The following is a 20179-nucleotide window of genomic DNA, read 5'->3' as shown; positions in this document are numbered from 1 at the left end:
CTCATCAAGTATATTTTACACTCACCTGCTTATATTTCTAATAGTATAGCATTATCGGTGCAACTAATTATATTCATAATAGCAACAAGATTTCAAACCTTATTTTCTACTACATAATGCTTCTAATATGGCATTACACAGCAAGCCCATTTTAGAAATAGAAAGTTTAACCTGGCACTGAGATAACTACTAACTTTCAGGAAACAGTAGCAATAATAGCACTATGCTATGGTGATCTATATTTTATGGTAAAAGATCAGAAGATCATTATTTACTATGAAGTACTGCATTCCATCTGTGTTTATTGTTTCATTCCACTTCACATTTATAATAATTGCCTTTATCAATTACATGTTCTCATTCTACAGCAGAAAACAAACATAAAGCTCAACTATTTTCTTGCTCTGTACAAAAAAAAGAAAACAGAAAATAAATAGGAGCCATATAACAAGAATACTGTAATAATCGTATCTTCAAATACTAGAAACAAAAAGAAATACCATCAAACTAATGACTCTTAGTATGGACAACCAACAAAGCATTTTCTGCTTTACAGTAAACTGTCTACAAATCTGAAAGAGTTCATCCTTTATCTTCCATTGGGTCAATTGAAATATTATATATCAATCAGCAGATAATTCCATTTATTGGTATCTTCATCTAAAGATAAAAAATGTTAAGTACTCACACCTTCCAGCTCATTACCAGTGAAGTTCCACAATTTTTAAATATAATTCTTAAAAGTTCACTTATAAAACACTGCAGCTACTTGAAAGGTGGCTCAATTTCTTCACTGTATGATTCCAACTACACAGGAAATAAGAGTCCAGAGAAAGTACTACACCAGGCAGTAAAGTCTTCTTTAGGGGCTTGGGATCTTCCTAAATACACTATATACTGAAGGATGTGACTAGCTCTGCTCCTCAATCACACTTACCACTGCCTCACTTTCTCCTTGAAACATTTAAAGTAGGAATTTAAACTATGAGGATATTTCTACAAATCTCCAAAAATTGTTGCAGTTCTTTTCTGTGGTGCTCAAATGGTGTTGGATTTCGGCGTCGATTTCAGCTTTTGTGAAGAGGTGGCTGCCTAGATAGCAGAAATTGTCAACATTTTCTAGCTTTACAACATTATTTATTTCAAGCATTGTAGAGGGATTGGTTGGTGCCTGCTGGTAGAGCACTTTAGTTTTTTCAATGTTAATTTTCATATGCTTCTGGCACAGGGGTTTAAAGAGGCTTGTAGGTCTTCTTCTGAATCAGCACAGACTACATTATCATCAGCATTTGGGAGTTCTATAACAGAAGTTGTTGTGATCTCTTGGCTTTTAGCCTGTTGAGGTTAAAAACCTTGCCATCTGTCCAACAGGTGATTCCCACACCGGTGGGAAGTTTCTGCAGATTATCTGCAGATAATCATTAAACCTTGATGTGCAAATGAAGCTGAGGTAAAATATTGTCTTGGTAATCAACACCATAATATATGTATGGAAATATGTTTTATTAGCTAATAAAAACATACATAACCTGTTATGCTACCTTACTGTCTAAAAACCTAGACAACAAAATTAATATATTCAGGAGACATTAGTTAAATAGAAACCTACTTAAATAACAAAAGATACAAACTAAAAATGGGTCTTATGATACTTAACATTAAGAAACTGAACTTAATACATATATAAGGTATATTAAAAAAAAGATATATTGCTACCATTTGGACGATATTTGCATGTTCTTGCTCAAAAACTGTCTTTGACCTTTTCCTAAAATTTCAAGGCAAAACATAAAGAATCAACAAATACTGTCACAAACTGCAATTTCTCTCGTGAAATTGTTGAAACTGTTGCCACCCAAGGACTCAATGTTTGGATAATGGAAGCATGAAGTTGAGCCTCCCACACCAAGTTTGGAAAATCTTATCTCAAAAAGGACTAGCTTTTGAATCCCCAAATATCTAATGCAGAGAACAATTTCTGTCTTTTACCTACGCTTTCAAAGCCAGTCCTATTAATCACTATATGGGGGATAAACTCTACTCCGAATGACAAAAATATCCTCTCTCTCTCCCTTCCTTCTCTTCCACTACTGCTAAAAAAAGAAAAGAGGTTTTTGCTTCCCACTTTTTTCACTGACCTGGCATTCTGAATTGCAGCATGCCAGCATGTAAAACCTGGAGGATGAGAATTCAAAATGTGTTTGTTTTAACCAGGGGAAGTACTTATTCATTCAGTTCTGCTCCCTGCACTGGCAAACATGTGTGCATGTTTGTGCGCACAACCGCCCCCATCCCCTCACACATGTGAAAATGTGTCTTGAACCAGTTTTTCCAACAGCTAATTTTCAGTACAGAATGGATATCCCTTATTCAAAATGTTTTAAACCAGAAGTGCTTTGGATTTTGAAATACCCCCCCCCTTTTTTTGCAAATACTTACATAAATAAGTTATCTTGAAGATGGGATCCAAGTCTAAGCATGTGATTCATTTATGTTCCATATATACCTTTTACACACAACCAGGACGTCATTTTATACACAATATCTGAAATGATTTTGTGCATGGAACTTTGTGTACACTGAATCATCAGAAAGCAGACATGTTACTATCTCAGTCTCCCATACAGAGTATTTTGGATTTCTGCATGAGGGATGTTCAACTTGTACCTTCCCTCCTTATCACATAGTTCCTGAATCTAGAGCAGAGTAGACCAGGAGGAAAGAATGCCACTCGATAGAGATCGAATGAGTTTTCATCTTGAATACAATAACCGATTAACCAAACAAAAGAAATTAGGGTACACTACAAACTGTGCAGCCAAACTATCAATCCAAGCAATATTAGCATAATTAAAGAAATGCAAAATGCCAAGATGTGAATAGAATTCAATTATTAATCATAGTAAAGCAATGTAATACATACACTTTAAAACAATACACAACCTTCTTACAACTGTTTTCTTAAAAGCCATCTGTTTAAAGGCCTACTTTTTTTAACAGTAGAGACCTTCAGAAACAGCAAGTTGCTTCTGGTGTGGGAGAATTGGCCATCTGCAAGGACATTGTCCAGGGGAGACCTGGATGTTTTGCCATCCTGTGGGAGGCTTCTCTCATGTCCTCACATGAGAAGCTGGAGCTTACATATGGGAGCTCACCCTACTCCCCAGATTCGAACTGCCAACCTTTTGGTCGGCACTCCTGCCAGCACAAAGGTTTAACCCCTGACTAAGTCCTAATCTGCAAACAGAAAAACACCTAGGAAAGGACAATTCTACCCTCGGCAGAGAAAGATCTTCAAAGTCTTGGGGCAGCCACCAAAAAGGGCACATAGTTCATGCAGATTCAACTCATAACAGATTAAAATGTGCACAATAATCCGCAGTGGGGTACCTGACTGCGAATTCATGTGCAATTTTGGTAATGCATTTGGTAAACTGATTGCACATTTTATATACAAGTTACGGTAAATTCAAACTTACTAAGCTGATGACATTCTACAAAGGAACAAAAGGATAAAATAGTATTAATGAAACTGGAATTGATTTATAGTTTCTTAGGATAGAAGATTTAAATTAGAATATATCTGTGAAACATTCATATCTTAAATGAAAGATGCAGGAACTAATTTGCTCATTTAATTAGTGAAATGTCAAAGGATAACTTTAATTTACAAGTTTTATAAATTCATTAAACTTTATTTACAACCAACTTTATTATATTTAACTCTTAATTTATAATGTTTGTATGTAATTGCTGCTATTGAATATTTAAGGGAAAATAAATAACTACTGAATACTTAAGGAAAAAATACATTTCAACCACTTACTGTGGTACTAGGAGGGGCAGAAAGGGTTATATGCAGTATAGCATTAATACTGAATTACCTAAGTACAAAAGTAGCAAGATACCAGTACTAACACGCCCACCCCCACTTATTGATGCTATAGACATTTCATGTGACAGGTTACCATCACTAATAGTTAGAATTATTGATTTGATTTTCTTCCCTTAACTTTGTAATATCCAAGTAACTCTTTTTTAGAACACAAATTCAGTCATAATGGATAAGTGCTTGACTATCTAGTAATGTAAGCTTCAGACACAAGAGTTAACCTAAAATGTATCAATAGGGAAAATAGTTATAAAATTCCTTCTTTAATTTTGAGTGACTGCACATACTGGCATAAATTCAAATGACCAAAGGATACAAAATAAGAGTTTAGGCCTGAAATGCAAGAACCCTGCTGGACCAGGCCAAGTATTTGATGAGAATAGTCAAGCAGATGCTTATGGAAAGCACACACAAAGGATCAAATGCAATAGCAGCCTTGTTTTCTACAGCAATTTGTGTTGTTAAATACATTACCCTTTCAAACTGGAGACAATGTATCACCAACATGACTAGAAACAATTAACAGACTTATTCTTCATGAATTCAAACCCTTTTAAAACCATCTAATGACTTCACCGCACTAGAGAAAAAATCCACTTAAAATCCAGTTTCTGCCTCCTGAAGAATTCTGGGGTTTGTAGTTTAGTGAGGCTGTTAAAGGCGCCTCCCTAAACTACAAAACCCAGAATTCTGCAGGAGGCAGAAACCAGATTTTAAGTGAATTTTTTCTCTAGTGTGATAGAGTGATTGGTTACTTATTGCTACACCACACTCTTTGGTAACATATTTCACAATCTAACTGTGTTAAGGAATCCTCTACCATTTTGGTTCTACTACATATCCACTTTCTCTGTTCCAGGTATTGTTTTCCAAATCTCCTATCATATTCCAGCTTTCTCACAATTTTTCCTAATCTAAACTACAACCTTTATGGGGAAGTCATCACAACCTCTTGAGCACTATGGTTGTCATTTATTCCAATTTCTAACCAATACAGTTATCTCTTTTGAGGTGTGGTACTCACAACAGGTAACCATGGAGGAGAAATTCTATCAAAAATGGTTTTGGATAAAAGCTATGAACTGTCTCTGTTGTTGTCTATGGTGGTTTGACAGAACTCAATAGGAAATTTGCTTTCTTTGCCCTTCAGCTAAGGCACACAAGACAATGAACCACTTGTGAAGAGGACAAAATCAATCAATTCCTGTCACAGGCATTTGGTATGGTGTGTTCATGAAAACTGCTGTTTATGTAGAGGCATTAAGAATGCATAAGCATTTTCCTAAGATATCTGACAGTATCCAAATGCTAGACCAACATGGTTCAGATTTTTATTCAATTTATACATACTCAATGTACAATTATTTTATTAAAATCAAATATCTCTTGCTCTTTTCATCACCAAATTTAAATTCTTAGATGGAATCACCAAGCAAAGATTAGCAGGTTGCTTTGTGCTGGTTTTCCTCTTGCAGCAAAATCAACTATAGCATTCGACACTGACTCATTAGGATATGTGTCTCAGGTAAATGAATTCCCTACGTTTTACAAAGAGGGGCTTTAAATATGAGACTATATTAAAGAAAACACACGGATAAATCTTTTTTTTTTTAAGACTGTGTCATGTTAACATGGGAACAAGTCATCTAAATCTTCCTACTGTATCAGCCTGTGTGGTGGAGGGTTCCAGCCTTTGTTCTTTGTAGTGAGGGAAGAAAAATCAGCTGCAAATGACCTCAAGTAATCTATTTTTCACATAGTATGCCTAGACTAGCAGAAAATAGCCAAGACTTGAAACAATAATTGAAAACAGTCAAAGAATAAAGTGCAAAGGCAGGTTTACAGCTGAACATTAAGAAAACCAAAATAATGGCCACAGGTGGTTCACAAAACTTTAGACAAGGGACACTGATATAGTTCAAGATATCAAACCTCAGTTATTAATCAGAATGGAGACAAGAGTCAAGAAATCAGAAGGTGAGTGAAACTTGGAAGAGTTGCTAGGAAGAAACTAGGCAAAATACTAAAATTAGGATTGTCGATATCATATTTACCATTTCTATGTATGGCTGTGAAAGCTGACAAGGAAAAAAGCTGGTAACAAAATAATTTCATTTGAGAATTCTAAGGATACTGTGGACTACTAAAAATAAATGGTTTCTAGTGCAAATTAATCTGAACTCACTCTAGAAGCCTTGATGAATAAAGTGAAACTGTTGTACTTTGGCCCTATCTCATAAGACATACTGTATTTACTAATTTCATCTAACAGTGGGCCAGAGGAAGGAGTCGACCTCACATGGCCAACAGGAGGCAGTTCTTCAAATTCAATACTGTAACCGTTTTTAATTATCTCTAAAACCCAGGCATCTGAAGTAATATTAGCCCAAACATTATAAAAAGGGGTCAAACGTGACCCAAAACATGGTAAATCCTGCTGACCTACAATATAGGTCTAAGAGAACATGCAACATTCGTTAATACACCAGGTGGCAAACAAACATTGACCAAAGGTACAAATCCCTTTGGAAATACGGTTTCTGATATATCATGTGAGCGAATGTCAAAAACGCTGCTTGTTGCCCCCTGAACGGTTAGGTTTGTTCTGGTAAGGTTGGAAGCGATTCTTCGCTCCATAGACTTGTCTTCCCTGTGTAAAGGGTTTGTTAGTTTGAAAGTTTCGTTGTCGCTGTTGCCCATTATAGTAGTTACCAGGGTATCTCCTGTAATAGGGTTGTTGCCATCTTGGCTTTTGTTGGTAACTTGATTGACGTGGGAAACCATAGATCTGCATGGTTTTTTTCATTTCCTGAGTATGCTTAAGTCTCTCATCCGTTAACAGATTAAAGAGACCATTCTCATTCATAGGGAGATCCTCAGCAAGAGTGCGCCCATCCTCCGACAAGGATGACGCTCTTAACCAGGCATGACGTCTGATTGCTGTCGCGGTCGCAAATATTTTTCCTGATGTGTCTGCTAAATGTTTAGCGAAATCCTTTTGAAATTTCACCAACAACAGCGCCTCTGTTTGGTAGGCTTTCGGCAGGCGTCGCTCATTCTGAGGTAGCAAGTCTATATAGGGACACATTTTGTTCCATAGAAATGTTTGATAAGCAGACATATACGTGGCATAATGTGCCATCCTTGTAATTAGTCCTGCGGCTATATGAGCCTTCTTCCCCAATGTGTCTATCTTTCTACCTTCTTTGTCAGAAGGCGCAGTTTTTTTAGATTTCTTTCCTTGGCCAACCTCTGCTACAACCGTGTTGGGTATAAATGGTTTGTAAACCCAGTCAGCATTAGATAGATCCAGTCTGTAAAGGTTATCCACTCTCCTAGGTATAGCTGGAGCTGACACTGGAGACCCTTCTGGTACCTTTGTAAGTTTTAGGAGATATGGCAATACTGGTAGTGTGGTATTATTTGTTGCCTCTTGCTGATCTGCCGGGAACATAGGATCTTCTACTGGTTCTGGTGGTTTTGGGTTAGGAAGATCTAGCGCTTTAATTAGTCTAGTTAACATCGCTGTAAATTTAGCGACATCATCATTAACATTAGACACAGGACCTTTCCTTCTTGAGTCATCATATGCTGTTACTTCATCATGTGACGTATCTGTCATGTCCATTTGCTCCGATAAAGGAGCTTCAGTGTGATCATCTTGCTCTGACATTGGTTCATCTAGCAATGCTACATCACCTGATATTGAAGGTAAGTGCCCGTGTGCCCTTGGAACCCTGGGCTCATGAGGTCTCATATCAAAACCATTTGGAATGTTGGCATTTTGCCAGTGATAAGGAGGTGGGAAACCTCCATAAAAAATAGGGCCTTGAGGTGTCATTTGCCAGAAGCCCCCTTGAGGGAGCCCTTCTCTCATCTCTCTTCGTGAACTGGAAGGTGAATGGGAGCAACCCCTCACTCCTTTGTCAGTTTGTGTCTTGTTTCTTCTACTCCTTCCCCTTTGGCATCGCTTCTTTGTCCTGGGAGGGGAGGAGTCAGAGGAGGAACTTGAAGAGGGGCTGGAGGTGCTCTTCGACGCCGAGTGTTCTTGGCGCTGATGCCCTCCTGACTTCTCTCCCCCGGCGTCGGTTGCGCGGCGCGAGGGGGCTTTTGCCCGGCTCCGCACAATGCGATCTTCCTCCCTAGCCGAGGAGGGGCCGGGTGCATGGGAGGAGTCAGTGGGAGGAGCTTGGCACGGCTCCTCCCTTGAAGCCGCGACATAGACCATGGGCGGAGCCAGCGCAGATAGCGTCGGTATCGGGGGAGTGGTTTAGCTCTCCCTCGCTTCTTGCGCATGTGCCGTTCGTTGTTTCGCCGATCCCGGCTCCATCTCTCTCAGGGACGCATGCGAAGGGGTGGATCCTTCTCCAACCGTCGTCTCTTTCGAGCTCGCTGGCTGTTTTGGCTCAGCATGAGCGACTATTTTCTTGCCCGGATTAAGCATTAGGCTTGGGGCCTTTTCTTTAGTTTTTTTAGTTTTCTTAGGCCGCGCCTTCGTTGCAGCAGAAGACGACGACTCAGGTAAGTTCTTTTCGTTTGCTGTGCTCTCATCGCCATTTTGCCGCTTCGTAGGCAGTGGCGGAAGAAGCGCCTGCTCATAAAGAGCTGCTTTAAGGTGAATCTCCCTCTTCTTCCTCGTTTGAGGCGTGAAGAGTTGGCAGATATTGCATTGTTGGTGCATGTGTTCTTCGCCAAGACAGACAATGCAAAGAGAATGTGCGTCATTATCTGGGAAATTAGATTGGCAGGCTGTACAACATTTAAATCCTGTTGTATGAGACATTTTCAGTTGTTAATCTCACAAAACTTCTCCGTTAATTGAAGCTAAGAGTCTCAATTTATCCGACTGCCTGAATGCGGCGATTAAAGAGAACTGACCATTAGCTCCACTTGGGGCTATTTATGTACTCAGAGGTGGGCGTGGCTTAGCTAACGGTTTATGAGAGTCTCGAGAATGTCCGATGCTGCCTGCGCGTGCGCAGGAATTACCATAGGTGCAAAACACAGGTGGTCATGAGGGGAAAACTGTATTTACAGTAACTAACTATAATAGCAACTTTCCTTCCTCTTTCCTGTTCCTCCCCCTCTCTGCCTCCCTTGTCACCAAAGTCTTTTTTCCTCACCTCCCTTGCTGCAAAAAGTATTTTTTCCCTCTTCTTCCTCGCCACCCAGATACTTTTTCCCTCGCTTCTCACCGCTTGATTGTGCTTTTCCTGCATGGCAGAATGGATTTAAACTGGATGGCCGGAGTTTCTCCCATTATTATTATTATTATTATTATTATTACTATTATTATTATTATTATTATTATTATTATTACAAAGGCTGGGTAGCTTGTTAGGGGTGCTTTGACTGCATGGCAGAAGGGGGTTGGGACTGAAAAGCCCCTGAGGTTGCTTCTGTTGTTGTTACAAAGGCTAGATGGCTATCTCTTGGGGGGGCTCTGATTGTGCTTTTCCTGCATGGCAGAAGGGGGTTGGACTGTGTGGCCCATGAGGTCTTCAACTGAAATACTGTTAGGTTTCTTTTGGTTAAAATTGTTCTTCATTTTAAATATTGTATTCTGCACTATGAATGAGATATGTGCAGTTTGCATAGGGATATGTTCATTTTTTTTCTTCAATTAGTTCACGCAAACACTCTCCACCCATCTGCCCCTGGCCTGGCCCGTCTGCCAAATTTTAAAACGCAATATATAAAAAACTTTTCCTATACCTTATATTTATACATTATATACAAAATAATACATAAACATTTCTTGGGGTTCCACAAGAAACTTTTGTTTCAAAAGAGGCTTTGAGGCTGAAGAAATTTGAGAACCCCTGACCTAGACAATTTTCTTGGCATCCACATTTAACACAAGAACAAATTTGTAAGCTATAGAATGTGTGGCAATACAAATGTACAAGCCTTTTATTCTTCCAGTTCTGGTACATCATGCAAACCAGAACTCATACACCTGCTCCAATGAAATGTGTCAGCTGTTTCCCACTTGGAAGACAGAGAGGAATACAAGAAACAGGGAACATCTCAATTTCCACTTCCAAATAAATTATGTAACTTATACATTGTTAGTAGTAGTCATAGTAGTAGTTGTAGTAGTAGCAGCAGCAGCAGAGTTTCTATCGTTTTTAAGCGGCTAACACTAAAATCATATGTTACTAATAAAGATGTTAACTATTCTACTAAACAATATGTAAGATTCTCTCTGACAGAGCAATGACTTAACTGTACCTGCTTCTATACCTGATTCATATTCCACACATTCATAATATGCCTCCAGAACTATGCAGGCAATTCAGTTCAACTGACAGCAGTTAATAAAATAGTTGTGGCCAGCAGGAAAGGAACAATAGGAAAAGAATGCAAAGGTAGTAAAATTAAGCCCTTCTGGCTCTCATCCAGCTGACCTGAGACAAAATACACAGAAGCTTTTGCAAGTTAAGCAAGGTAAGTCTTGATTAGTATTTGGATGGGAAACAGCGAATGATTACCACAGTGGTTTATATTTCAGACAAAGAAACAATCAAAACCACCTCTGTATAGTTCCTGTTTAAGAAAACTGTATGAAATTCACGAGGTCACTCTAAATCAACAGACAACTTGAAGGAATAAACAATAAATAAACAGTAACTCCAATTACAAGTCTCAGTGAAATAAGACTCGCTGAAACATCTACTGAATGTTAAATATGTACCGTGATTCATTGCATCAATTCCGTGTAATACTGGCATCTGAATTTAAGTCAGAGTAAAATGAACTCAGATTATAGGTAGATATCCAAATATGGTTGTTTATCATCATCATCATCATCATCATCATCATCATCGTCACTGTCATCATCATCATTTAATGAGCTCGGCACTGAAAAGAACTCCCTCCACTTTAAGAATGAAATGGATAAAAAGAATTATGCCACAATGTAGAACAAAATCAAGGTCAAAAATCACAAAACAGAACATTATCAACCTCGGGCTTATCTAGAAGAACTTGTTTTGCACAGATCTCGGTAAATGGTTCAAACCAGCTGACAACACACTACATGCACTTGTAGGATAGGAATATAAATCTATCACATGTAAAAACATTGTATCTACAACTTTTGCTTTGTATGAAAAAGCATGGAAAATAGACAAAGACAGGACATCCTTTTCATAACAAAACTAGGCAACACAAAATATCCCACAGAAATAGATTTTTGTTTACAACTCATTATACAAGAGCCTCCTGTGAATGTTTATTTAGTGAGATGTTGATAATAAGAAAAGAACAACATTTAGAAGGTGATTAAAGTGTTATGACCTCAAATAGCTTTGTGTTTACAAGGTAAGCAAAAGTATAATTTCTGTATGAATTCAAGGCATATACACCTATTCCTTGAGAGGAAATACAATCGCATATACAAAAAGCTGAAAACCACATTCTCAGTCCATGGAACTACCTATCTATAGTACCTGAACCTCGTATCAGGCTTTCACGGCTGTTTATTGTCCCTCAGACCTCCTGCTACGAGGTTGAAAGTGCAATTCATCACTTCAATAACATCAACTGATTCAGACAACACTTAGCCAGATGTTTTCCACATAATGATAATACCTAACTTTCAAATACCCAGATGAGTCCAATAAGTATGTTGACACTCCAAATGTGTTTCTTTTCTTCATCTGAGAACATCTAAATCCCTTTCTATGCAACACTGCTTGAGAATGAAATTGAACTTGGGAGCTCAAGATAGAACAGGATCTCTTAGTTGTTGTACTTCATTACCACCAACATATCTATAAACTACAGGTACATTATTCTGAAGAATCTATTTTTTAATGCACAACACTGAAGGTAAACAGTTGGAGTGACTGTAGTGAGGAGGAACAATTACAAGCATGTCCTATCGGGAGCAAGGCAGGAAAATGACTGACTTTCTAGGATGCTGTAAGGTCATTCTTTTCCCTGCCTATTTGGAGTGGTGGGACAAGCATACCTCAAACTACAACAGGTTCCTTGACTGCCGGGAAGTAAGTGTGTGTGTGTATAAACACTTTATCAAACATTATGACTGCACTAAGACAACATAATTTGGGGAAAAAGTGAGTAGACTATAATCACAATTTAATTTTAAGACTAATTGCAACTGTCCAAAATAGGTTAGAAATCTACTCTCAGATTACCAAAATCGCTCATGAATCATATAGGTATCTTTTGGAAAGTAAATTTCATCCAATGTTTCCCATCCAGTCCTATATATACTATTTATGGATACATTGTTTGAAAGAAAAATGCATTTGTGGAAACTAAATTCTCCCTTCATGTCATCTCTCTCTCATATCCAGTACATTTTCACATGTAGCGTGAATGACCTCTGAAGAATGAAGAACACACTAATAGATCAAAAAGGATTATTCATTCTAACAAATAGGGTTATATACACTAGATGGAATGTAGCCACACAATGGGGGAGCTCAACCCTCTCAGATGGCCAAGAGAAAAAAGAAACAAGAGTTCAACTTCACCTCCTTTGAATAAGGACTGTAGTTTAAAGTAAATTCTTGCAAATGTTTTAACTACTGATTTCAAACTCTGGATTGTTTTGTACAAAGACTAATTACAATGGGTATAGCATCACTACATTTATTTCAAGGGGGGGATGTTCGATGCCCACAAAAGAAAAATAATCCTTAACAGAAATTCAAGTTCACAGTTATCATCCCTGTCTGTGTAAAAAATATTTTCATAAAGCTAAGTGAAAGAAGCTTCATGTTTCATGTAAGGAAAGCCCAGGCTACATGGGAAGAAGGGGAGTGGTTTGACGGACAGGTTGCCTAATGCCACCTTAAGAAACACTTTGTAGGAGTTACCTATAAATCTTGTATGATTTCAATAGTATTCATTATTTAAATTTTATAACTTGAAATATAGGACAAAAGTAGTAAAGTATTGTGTTAAGTGTCAAATAACTTACAGAACTGAATACTCACAAACTAACAGCAGAAGAAAAAAAATCATTTCTTCCCCAAATAAAGGAATCCACATAAAACATGGGGCATTAAAATAATCCGTTCTTTCTTGCACTATGTTTCCCCACACACAGTTATTTTGTGCAATGAATGTTTACTTGCTATTTGCTGTATACATCTTGAAAACCTTCCCTGAAGGGTGTGCTTATGTTGCTGAAATACTATCATTTTCGGTACAATCAACAAACAACGTTTTTGTACCTGGGAAAATGTGATACTTCCTCAAACCACCCTGAAACAGATAGCATCCTTTGCTACTGCAGTTGCCACATGGAATGTGGTTGCACCAGTATCTTTTGCTGTAACCAAAAATACTCCTTTAGTATCCAAATAAAACAAAGATGACATAAAATAGAAAATCCAAAAATAAACAAGAACTGCTATAGGTTTTTCAATTTGGCAAGAATATATGTTGGTACTATCCTTTGTTCATTCTCAAACTTAAAGCATTCAAATATTGTGGCTCTGTGATCTTTTATTGTACAACCTCAGGACAATGTACTTATCTAGAATTTACACCAGAGAGAAGAAGGCCGAATCCTATTCTCAAAGGTGCATTCATTGTTTCTTATCTTATTCTTTATATTTTAAGAAATGTATACAACACTTTGGCACTGAACGAACTTTTGGGAGGCCTAGAATACCCAGTTTGGCACAGAATACATGCCATCAAGTCATGTGAGATTCTACAGGGCAAATTGATCAAGTCAGGTATACAATGGCATATATGAAATGTCTCATATTTACTAAGATACTGCAGGATTATATTTTTTATTGCTGAAGCACTTAAGAGATGATTTGCATGCATGCAGAATAATCGTCCCTATACATGACACATAATACAAGAGATAATGCAACTGAATGCTATAGAAGTCTGAATATATTTTATACATGAAACAGCTAAGGATTTATAGGGATATCCTACAAGTAAGGGGTTTTTTTTCTAACTTCAATATCTTTTAACCACCACTTTAACAAAATAACAGAAAAGACTGCATGATGGAACATCAAACATCGCATCCATTCTGAAAATCAAAAATGATTCAGTTCTTTTAAACAAAGAATTCTCTTTTTTTTCTAGGAGAATCTCTGCAAAAACAGTATCTCACCCAATGCAAAAGAAAAAGAACTACTATACCCATACATTTTAGACTGCAAGAACTAAGGTACACTATCTGTGGTGATGAAAACAATTATTTGTGTAATTGATGGCTGAATACATAATAGACTCACAGATACTATGTAATTTCCAAAACTGGACATGGAATAAAGACAACACTACACCACCATAATTATTGCCAAGCTACTCTAATGAACCATAAGCAACACTACACCTATTTGGTGTAATCACTGTAAATCAACAGCAATAACACTGTTCAATTTCTTCTATGTTAAACTTACATCAACGTACTGCCTATTTACTTCCACCAGTATATTGACTGTATACCTAAGACTAGTCAGTGATAAATAAATATTTTGTTTTCTTCTTCCTCAAAAGCATATGCTTGGTAGGGTGGGAAATACTCTGGTCTGAAACTATACAACAATACCGCCATACAGTGTAGACCAGAGTTTCTCAAATTGTGCTCCTCCAGATGTTTTGGACTTCAGCTCTCACAATTCCTAACAGCTGGGAAGATGGCTGCCATTTCTGGGAGCTGAAGTCCAAAACACCTGGAGGAGCAGCATTTGAGAAACACTGGTACAGTCAATACTGAGCAAAAACGATCAATGTTTTCACTGTTAGAAGTCCATCCAATGCTCTCATTTATATAAATACATTTTAGAATAATAGAATCACAGAGTTGGAAGAGACCTCGTGGGCCATCCAATCCAACAACTTGCCAAGAAGCAGGAAAATCACATTCAGACGGCTATCCATCCTCTGTTTAAAAGCCTTCAAAGAAGGAGCTCCACCACAATCCAGGGCAGAGAAATCCACTGCTAAACAGCTCTAATAGTTAGGAAGTTCTTCCTAATTATTCTATTTACTATTACAATTACATTCTTCAGTGAGTTTAGGCAGTACACCCCCGTCCCTCCATAATTTAGCACTATGAAAGGAATATACCTGTTGCACAATGAACTTCATGGTAAACCAAGCATTTATACCTATGACTCTAGTCCTAGAGTGACATGAAGTCTGCTAAACCAAACTGCTTACAAAATTTGAATGAGAAATTAGTAAAATTGTTTATATATTTTATTGGTTATATATTTTATAGGTATGCTAGAATAATTTTCTCTTTCCAAGTTTACAGATTTAAATTACCCTAAGTCACATTAAAAGGTTTGTTTGGATAAAACCCTTATAGTTTGAAATATAATTTCACTTATTCACTTAAGTGAGCAGACTCATGTGTTAAAATGAATCCATATACATTATTTGTTTTCAAACAAGATGTTCAAGGATTCACTTGGAGATCAAAATGAATTTCAGCTGATAAGACTTATTTTCCATCAACTGATATAATCTAGGATTTGTTTTAGCTCTGAAGACTACTTTCAAACAAAAAATCCAAATAGTTCATGTCCTTCAATAGTTCTGGATTACAAAATCATAGACCCTGTTCAGGCATAGCAATCACATAGAGAGTTTCCCCTGTTTTCAAAGATATATATAGAAAGCCCTTTCAGACCACAATGTTCAAGGTAATAAGACAGAGCTAGATTTTTTTTTGTCCAGACATAATGAATGAACTGAATACTAAAAGACCAACCACTCTTCAGAGATCATAAAAAACTAGAAACAGTAGAGGAACAATTATAAGACAGTGCTGATATAGTAAAGAAGGTAGCTATCTTGTAGAAAAGAAAATGGTTATTTTAGATTAAGTCTTAGATTGGAAATGTGCAACTTAGATTGAGTCTTGGGGACAGAACAGCATTTTCACAAGTTGCGATAATGTAATTCTTGGATCTCGATGGAACAGACTTATTATATAAATGACATACTTCAATGTTTAATATCAGCAAGAAGATAGAGATGCTGTGCATAGTTACTGTATTTAGAGTCCTTTTTAAAAATGCATTCTAATAATGTCCCTAAAAAAGAATTGTGTTGAAGGAACAAGTTAGTTAGAAATAACATAATGAATCATCCACAGCTACACCCATGGTAACAAGAACGTAATAATTAAAAGCATCTCAAAAATTAAAAACACCGGAATTCCTAACTTATCAGGCTCTCTAAATTGATACCTCCATGATCTACAGACAAAGTGTCACATTGTCTGACAGCAATCCAAATAAATCTCTGTCTGATCTATCAACTGATTAATTTAATGTCCATCGCTTTTCCAATATGGGGCCAATGGAATAGACAATATATATTAAAACAAAACATGGTTAAAAGCCTATCAAAATAGTAAAGATAATTAAACAGCAAGTAACCAAAGCATTATATAAAATAACATTAATATAGAACAGTTTAAGAGCATTTAAAAATGGTAATGAGGACAGGAGTACAGCATTCCTCAACGAAGCCCACTGAAAGGCATATCTACAGAAACCACTGAAAAGTGAAGAGTCAGTCTAAAATGAAAGAACATATTCAGGGATACACATCTTGGCCATGTAGCAAAGTGCAATAAAATCCACAAAAGTGATAACTTTATTCTTCATCTGAAATATATAAAATACTGCAACAACAGGTTAGCTAATAAATGTATTGCAGATAACACTCTTTTATGGTTTTTGAATTTTGTTGAATTTTGCTCCGTGGCAAACATGGCTATCCCTGAATATGGTTCCTAGATTTGAAGTTACAGAGGATCTAGAAAACTCCTAGATTTGTCAAATGCGGATAGGTGTGGGTAGGTAAAAATTTGTCAAATGTAGGTAGGTGAAACTGCAGATACAGAGGTTATACTGTACTAAATGTAGCTGCAATGGGAATTCTAAACAAGAGGGAGATAAGGACTGGGACTGAATTCTCTGAGGTTTCTACCTATAACAAAATTAAACGTTTTAATTTGGATTATAATTTGACAGATTTCTCTAATAGAACATCTAGAAGTGTTTCTGGAAGTAGCAAGACACTGCCTTCCTGAGAAATTCAGTGTTTTCTGTCTACAAAATTAGCCTGTGACTTGGCTTCACAGAAGAGAGGCTACTTTATTGCTGCTAATACAAATTTTATTGTCCTTTGTCTTTGTTCCCACATGGACAAGAAAGAAAGGGAGTGGTTTCTGCCTGAATCCAGAACAAGTGAACTACAACAGAAACAATACCTGATACGAAATGTAGGCCTGTGACTCTAACATTACCATTTTTCTTCTCCTGCATAATATTTAACATCGTTTGCCTGATGAAGAAGTCAGTGGAGCTTCAAAAGCTGGCACTATGCATTTCAGTAGGCCAATAAAGATCTTGCTCTTTTGAAATCAAAGTGTCTTCATCGGATAGCAAAACAAAACAAAAACAAACTAAGAAGGAGCAGTCTAACCTCCTGTGGGAGGTAGTTTCAGTCTGGAAGGTCCTCTCACTAATCTTCACAATGTTTTTGATGGTGACAAAGCTAACATAAGGCCTTCCCCAAAAGAACCCAAAAATCATGCAAGTTCAAGTTCATGTAAGACACCTCATCTTTCTGATAAGTCTTGACTCAAGCCATATAATAATATTAATATTATTAATAATAATACTTTATTTATATTCCGCCCTTCACACCCCAAAGGGAACTCAGGGCGGATCACAATACATACACGGCAAACATTCAATGCCGCTTTGTATAAACAATACACAGACAGACAGAACAGAAGGAGGTGCCATGGAAGGTTGGGCTCGAGACCAGGGGGTGCTGTTGCTCTATCCTCTATGACGAAGAGCCGTTAGGACTTCCTTCTTCCTTTTGGTCACCCAGCATTTTCTGATCTTCTTTCTTTATGGCATTGTAAAACACCTCCCCCGCTTTTAGCGGTATCTAATTTTTCTAATCACAGCTAGAACTGTTTTCAAATTGCTTAGGCAAACAATGAGCTAGGCTAACAGTTGGCAGCTCATGCCAACCCGGAGCTTCAAGCTTGCAACCTTTTGGTTGATAGATCTTATAATTGCTGATGATTTACCAGCTGTGCTAAACTTTACAGTCAACAAAATAGACTCCACTTTATTTTACTCTGAAAACATATAAAGCTACCATGAATTAATTAAGCTAGTGTACATATTCACAGCTTTTGTATATTTAAGGCATAGTTAGAGATACTTTTCAGTGAGTGTAAGAACCTGAAAGTGCTGAGTTACTTGGTCTCACTTTATTGAAGAATTACACAAATATTCACTCAGTGTCTTAATTGGAAACGTGAAAGTTATGTGAACAGCTATCCACCAAGTACTCTTGCTCAACAAACTTAGCTCTTCCCCTATCAACTGCACCTCCTTCTATGTAAAGTCTACTAGGCAGTAAAGAAATGCTCATTTCTCTAACTAAAAATGGTACTTTTCTTCATTTACATCTATACTCAACTCGACAATGACAGAACATGAGAGAAGCAGTCTGGATTCATACCAACAGTCTCTTGTAATGTAGCCAGGTACATTTGATGCAGCTCAATTTTTAAATTAATTTTTACCATGGTGAATCTTTCAAACATATGATTCACTATAGATGGTTGAATATTCACAAATCTTAAAGTAAACATAAACTTTTACAGAAAAAATAATTTTGTTATTCTTTAAGGTGTGTCAAGATACTTGTATGCTTTCCCTGCAACAGGCTAATCCACCTGGGAAGAATTAATGTTTTTATCCATAAACAATAAAGCAACTTCACTGAAGTTTAGGCTATAATACAAGTTTATCAGCATTTTCCCCCTCCAATGTATAACAGATCTCACATCCACAGGAGGATTCTTACTTGCACATACACATGTTTCTATGTAATAAATAAGATTCCAGCAAGAAATAATGAACAATGAAAAAAACTTCTAAAGTAGGTATGCATGACAACGTGCAAAGCACTTTGCATTCCCCCCCCCCCCCCCAAATGTGTATATCTGACTATTTGGTAGTGATAACAATGACCACCGTTAGGTAGTAAAATAAAGCAACCACAAAAATGCTTTTAGAGTACTTAATTTTATCATAGCCTTGTCTACATCCAAGAAGCAGAGCTTTAAACACTGCTGAGGATGTTGTTTCTCCTTCGAAAACCTCTCTGCAATGCCTTAGCCAACTTGAAATTGTCGCCCCTCCCTCATTTCATTCAAGAAATAAAAATTCAAGGCTAACCACAAACACAAACCTTGAGATACTGGTGCAATCTACGGTATACAGCTACAAACACTTTTTTTAAATGAAAACTGTGTTTTGAATAATTTGCTGCTTCAAAGTTTACATTCTTACCGCAAGTGATTCTTCTACTCATTCATTGGCATTGTTTTGAAGCTGCTGTTCCTTTTGTCAGCATCACTGCACTACATCCATGAAAACACTCCAGCTATAAATAAGAAGGGAATGGCACAAGAAAGGGGAGGGAAAAGAGCAAAAAGTTCTTTTATAATCATGTGACAGGCTTTTCTTACTTCATGTGAAATTTTAACTTTTAAAACTATTTCCCGATCAGCCACATTCTCCTGGTACTGATATAGTTGGAATTTGCAAGACATTCAGTTATCCCAGACCATATCTAGCTGCCAAGATTGATTTTGTGTGCAACTCAACTTTCTAGAACAGGCTTGGGAAAACTTCAGCCCTCAAGGTGTTTTGGAGTTCAACTCCCACAACTCCTAAAAGCCTACCAGCTCTTAGGAATTGTGAGAGTTGGAGTCCAAAACTCCCGGAGGGCCGAAGTTTGCCCATGCCTGTTCTAGAATATGACATTCTGCTAAATTTTAGAGTAAGAAATTTTCCTATGTTTTGTTTAAGGTATCTTAAAGACACTTTATCTCAGTGTTGAAACACTGTACCATCAATAGTGTGGCATACAGTCTGCATAGGAACATCCACACCACCATGACATTAAAATTATCCATACTGATAATGACATTTTTATATTGTAAGCCATGTTCAGTAAGATTTAAAGAGATACAGTTTGGATGCATTTAGAGTTCCAGAAGACATTTCTAAAGTTATAAGGAAAGAGGTCAAAATGATATACTGTCAAAGACTACAGAAACACCCATAGTCAATATTCAATATTTTTCCAGGTAAACACGGAAGCGCTTAAGAGAATCTATTCCCCTGCCCCTCAATGTAGATTGTTAAGAGTAAATAAGAGAATTCCAGCACCACACCTGGTGTTAAACCAGACTGAAATGGGTCAGGGCAATCTGAT

At 37.2% G+C, this 20179-nt stretch overlaps 1 protein-coding gene across 7 annotated transcripts in view; it reads right to left on the bottom strand.

Annotated features, from left to right (window-relative positions):
* The window catches only part of SIPA1L1 (signal induced proliferation associated 1 like 1), a 181784-nt gene that overhangs the window by 123018 nt on the left and 38587 nt on the right, over nucleotides 1–20179 (bottom strand). For 5 of the 7 annotated variants that reach the window (XM_060761557.2, XM_060761548.2, XM_060761605.2 and 2 more), the window contains exon 2: nucleotides 19249–19342. The exons of the other annotated variants lie outside the window; for them this stretch is intronic. The gene's annotated coding sequence lies outside the window, so the exon portion shown is untranslated. The remainder of the gene's footprint in view (nucleotides 1–19248; nucleotides 19343–20179) is intronic. 7 annotated transcript variants of the gene reach the window in all.

This window comes from Anolis sagrei, chromosome 1 (genome assembly GCF_037176765.1).
Source record: "Anolis sagrei isolate rAnoSag1 chromosome 1, rAnoSag1.mat, whole genome shotgun sequence".
Taxonomy (NCBI): domain Eukaryota; kingdom Metazoa; phylum Chordata; class Lepidosauria; order Squamata; family Dactyloidae; genus Anolis; species Anolis sagrei.
This window is presented reverse-complemented; position numbering and strand designations above follow the sequence as displayed.